This window comes from Colius striatus, chromosome 1 (genome assembly GCF_028858725.1).
Source record: "Colius striatus isolate bColStr4 chromosome 1, bColStr4.1.hap1, whole genome shotgun sequence".
NCBI lineage: Eukaryota > Metazoa > Chordata > Aves > Coliiformes > Coliidae > Colius > Colius striatus.
Window position 1 is genome coordinate 161,855,243 of NC_084759.1, and position 5,816 is coordinate 161,861,058.

Below are 5,816 nucleotides of genomic sequence, written 5' to 3' on the forward strand. Positions count from 1 at the left end.
ATACACATAAATATTCACACATTTCTGTAACTGGATTATGCTTCACTAGGAGAAAAGGCTCCTTAGCTTGGGGAAGAGGAGACTGAGGAGTGACCTCATTAATATTTACAAATATGTAAAAGGGGGGTGTCAGGAAGATGGAGCCAGGCTCTTCTCAGTGAGTTCCAATGATAGGACAAGGGGCGGTGGATATAAGGTGGAAGAGAAGAGGTTCCAAAGAAATTCAAGGAAGAATTTCTTCACTGCGAGGGTGACAGAACACTGGAACAAGCTGCCCAGATGGGTTGTTGAGTCTCCTTCTCTGGAGATATTCAAAACCCACCTGGACGAGCTCCTGTGTGACCTACTCTAGGTGGTCCTGCTCTGGTACGGGGGTTGGACAAGATGATCTTTTGAGGTCCCTTCCATCTCTTGAGGTTCTGTGATTCTGTGAAGATAATTATATATATATATACATATATATTTTTTTATATATATATATACATATATATGCTAAAGTTTTCTTTCTTTAATTACTACTTATTTAGCCTCAAGCTCTTTAGAAATGGAATAATGTTCTAGAGGAAGAGTTAAAGTATATAGTTTAAGTATGAAATAAGTGTATGAGCTAACCTGAACATCCCAAACAAATTCTAACTCAGCAAATTACACCTTTTATTACACCCTCTGCTTCAGCTCCATCTTTTTTGCCTGAGTGAACGATTATTAAAAGTGTAAAATATTTGTAATGTTAATTGTACGCACATCTTTGAATTAATGGTTAAAATATCATTAACTGAAAAGTGAATAGGGGGCTAGCTAAATTTTAAAAGCATTCTTTTGCAACCTAAAAATAATGTATGAACTGAAGTGCATATAGGTCTATAAAATATATTGTAAAGATGATTCTTTGATGGATTCAGACACGAAAGCCCTATTTGTCCTAGAATTCAAAATGTTTTAATTCTCAGATCAGCTAAAATTGAAACTGGAAGTGACAAGAGAACACTTGGATTTTAAACAACAAAGGCAATGTTGACTTTTCAAATAGAGAGCAAGGTGGTGACTAAACTAGCTGTGTCTTTAAAGATGCCAGACACAATTCTAGGAAATTTATCAAAAGTATCCCTTTTTAAAAACAATTAGGTATAAAACATCAAAGAAAAAATCTTGCCAAGGTTTTCATTAGCCTGTGCAAATAATGAAACCTGTATTCCATTTAGGCATTTTTAATTTGCTTGTTGCCATGATTTAACACCTAATATATTTGTATACATACAGTTGTCTTTGTAACTGCATGTGCATAAACAATGTAGCTGTGGCATATCTGCATGTATTTTCAAAATGTAAGTCATACCAGTTAAATGATTTAAACTAATTTTCACATGAAAGCTCTATTTTCATTTCAGTTGTTGCATATGAAGAAATTTACTCTTTAAAGGGGAAACCATTAGACATTCTGCAATCTCTGCAATTAATTCTGTTCTCCATTGCTAAAAATATCTGTTCTCTCATATTGACAGTAATGGGACTGTGCTCATACAGCTTCTGGACAATTTCCTGAAAGTAAATTACAATGATATTTGAAATAATAGTACTAATACTTACTACTAATGTTATTATATGAAAAAAAAAAAAAGGCTCTGCTGTTTATTTTGTTTTTCTGAGTGAAACAGAGCCTTCATTTCATTTACAGCCAGGCCCAATAACGAAATTATAAACCAGTATAACAACCAAATACAGGTTAATAAAAATATTATATTGTTTAATATTTAATTAAACATTAATACAATGTAATTAAAGTTTTGTAAGAAGAGGCTCAAATTGCAATACCTAGGTAACAGTCATTTAAAAATGAAATATTTTTGAAGGAGAAAAGATAAAGCATTCATTACCACAGAAACAGGGCTTTGCAACTTACTTTTGACTCAGACATGGCTAATATGACTTCATCCATCTATTCCTCCATATTATCTCTCACAGTAACACCTAAATGAAAAATCAAAGAAGAATCTTTAGCTTACGAATTTCTTACAATCATGTTGCTTTTATTCTTCAATTATCCTTACGTGCTTTTTCTTAAAAAAAAATATTTAATTATATTTCCATCTCCTGGAAAAAAGAAGCAACAAACAAAAGCACTGCAATGTTTCTTCATTATGAAATGTTTATTATTGTAAAGGAGAAGTCATGTCTGCCAAAAAGCTTAAGACTAATGAGTGTAAGAGACAGGAATTTAGCAATGTCAAGAATAAAAATTAATGTCCTTCCTTACAAAATAAACCAGTAAGAAGTAAAGCGGTTTGGGGTTTTTTTAATCATTTTTAAGTGATATGATTTTGGTAGTACTAAAAAATCCTGAAAGATTTTTCCTCATAGCTCTTCTATCAGTTTTGCATTCCATCTTCTTTTATTCTGTTCTCATAATATTCAGTAAGACAGTATTTGAATGTGAAGAGATGATTAAAAGTCTTTTTCTTGCTGTCATACATCAGAGTGTAGATTTTCTCATAAGTATCATATATCTTTTATATGTCCAAAAGAATGGAGTCCTTGCAATGAGCAGTTCTCGTGTTTTAAATTAGATTAAAATAACATATGTTCTCATTTTTTAAAAAATATTTTCAAAAAAGTATGTACAAAAATATTTACAGCTCAGAGTTTTGGGTTTTTTTTAACAAGTTCATCAGATATACTTCTGATTAAATCCTCCTGTTTCATGTAATTACTTCTTTTCCCAACACGTCAAGCCATCAGTGTTTACAGAGACAAACAGAAGGTAGGAAGAAGGTGAAATATATAAAAAATTAAATTCTAGTACACCAAAATAAGAATTTTTGTAGCTGAATTTTAGTACAGTATTTAAGACCAGAAATACAAAACATGTTTTTATTTCAAGACTTGGAAAAGCAAAATTTATCTTTCATTCTTTAAAAATAACCATCATCAACTGCATAATTAACACGTAATGCAAAACAGTCTCAGCCCTGTTGTCAATCTCATCTCTGGAAGGTCATTATTTGCAAGCACAATACTGTAAGGATTTAGAGATTGAACATACTGGAAGTACTGAGGTCCCTACATTGCCCAGACAGATATTGACAGACTTTGCTCTATGTGACTTGTGCTGTAGTTGTGGCTGTAGCCCCAGAGGAGCCAAGACCTACCTGCATGGATGGCACTGGCTGCCATTGCCTAGCACAGTGGGCTCAGCACTTTGCTGTGGCACAGCCAGGGTGGCTGGGTCAGCTCCTCACCTCCAACCTCCTTCAGAGCTGTTCTTTATGACCATCTGTTTCCCATCAGGGTACTTTCCTCCATTCCTTCGCACACCAAGGAAGTGGAGGAGACTAAACTGCTCTCTATGTCCACTTCAAACCACTGTGAAGTGGAGTTGTGAGATAAACTACTGCAAGAGTAAGGGCAGCTTTCCTTATGATCCACTACAACAGATTATCAAAAGAGGCTTTATAACCCAACTACTGTACATTTTTAAGCATGGAGTGGAAAAACTAGAGCCAACAACTTACATATTATTCGTTCTTCCTTAGGAAAAAGGACTATATTGATCACTGTCTCAGGAGTCCTTAGAGAGTTCTTTCTATGACTCTGTGTAACTCACATGTCCTTAATGATTTCAAACGTGATGTATTTCTGAAAAACTCCAGTTCTTCTGAGGTTACATTGAATACAGGGTTCCAAACAAATGTTCTGTTTGTTTGAGGTTATTTTAATTACTATATCATAAAATAGATACACCTAAGATATGCAAAAAGACATAGATATGTGAAAATATATGGGGACATCTGTTTTTCAGGGATTTTACTAATTAAATCCATAGAAGATGATCAACTGTGTTCAGAGACAAAAGATTCCACTTATCTAGTGATGTAACTGCAGCTAACATTCTTTTTGTTGGTAAATTGTAGATTATGCTTTCAGAATGCTAGACATTATTTTGAGAAAATCAAAAAGTTTTGACAAACAAAATTAATTGATTCAAATTATCAAACTGAAGTGAATGTAATCTGCAACTTCCTTCTATGGTTCCAGTAAAGGTTTTGGAATTTCAGGGAGTTTCACTTTAAAATTTCAACAAAAATATAGAAAGCAAAATGGAATCTTAGAAACAAGAACTTGAAATTATAATTTTCAGTCTGCTTGCAATTTTGTACAGCATTTTTTAATATCCTAAACTCAGTATGTTCCTTCTATTGAACATATCTGTAAAATTCCTGAAGTTAATGTAAATATTTACATGCTTATTTGATGGTGGTTCTTACATAACTTCTTAAATTTTGGCCTACAAGAACTAATTGCAGACTATTTTTGTGATTATTGCAGAGCTAATTCATCATTCACTAAAATGTGCAGTACACAATGACTCTTCTAAGGATCAGATTAATTCCTGATATTATAAAGTTCAGAGAAAGTAGGTATTAATTGCTGTGCCATTTTCCCTTGAAATTTCATAGAAACTAAGTTATCCAAACAGTGTTAACACAATTTGATATTAATGCATAAATGGATTCCACATTGAGTCAAATGTGATTTCTAAACCCTGTTCTAAACTAAATATGGAGCTCAAATATGGGTCTACTTTGTGGCAAGTGAACAGTCTAACCAGCTGACTTAATGGTTCAACTAATGCTTTCTTGCAGGACAAGTAGAACAATGCTGGCAAGAAAGGAAGGAATTTTTTCTCCTGTTCCTCATTTTCCCTCTGTCTGCATATCCTGATTCTTTAAATTTTTCAGAAAATTAAACTTAATTTTCATTTCTTAAGTAAAAGAGAAAAAAGCCATGAGGTTAGAAAATAGTTTGAGTGAGGATGTCCATTGGCACTAGAGTAGACCGAGTCATCAAAAAAGCCTGTGCCTGTAGCAAGCTGAGACTAGGAGAGATTTACTCCTCTTTACACTTTGCAGACAGGTACAATTCTCGGAACATGAGCTCAAAGTTGGTGTCTCAAACTAGTATCTGAGCAATACTGAACATCATTTGGTACTTGACTGAGGATTTGTATTTGTACGTTTCACAATAGATGAATGTGGAATTCTGAATTCATCAATTCATTCCAACATATTTTGTTTTGAACGTTATCTTCTGATATTAGAAAGTGATGCCTGCTGGCCTTTCATCATTAAGATTTTATAAAGATTGTATTTTGCTTCCCTAAGAAAAAAGGGGAATAGAGAATAAATTATCACAATTAAAACCACCACAGAACCAGGGAAAAAAAAAGCAGACAATTTCAAGTAAGACTAGATATAGATATAGCATGGATGTCATTGACAAAATTGCCTAAACTCTATTTTCCCTTTTTAAGTCAGTAAGACAGACTTGACATAAGTATAAACCACTAAAAACAAGCAGGTGAAATGCTGTGATGGGTTTGTTTGGAGCTGGTTTTTTTTTTCCTTGGTAAAAGGGCTAGGGGGTTGCCGTGCTGTCCCTGTAAGCAATTCTCAAAACTTCCCTGGGCTCTAAATTGGACCCACTACTGGCCCTGCCAGGCCCATTGGGCACCTTTGCCATCACTATTTAAGAAGGGAAATCTGCAGTGCATGGGAGGAGATGGAGGAGTGGTAAAAGATGGAGGTGACCATGTGGATCCCACAGTCAGAGAGGAGGAGGGAAGGAAGAGCACTGGACCAGAGATCCCTCTAAAACCCGTGGCGAGAACACAAGCTGTACCCCTGCAACCCATGGAGGGCAATGGCAGGACTGAGAGCCACCAGCAGCTCTGTGTGAGTGCACCCGGATGGACGAGAGACTGTGTAAGGAGGCGGCCATGGCACGGACCATGCTGGAGAGCCTGTGGGCTGCAGAGATAC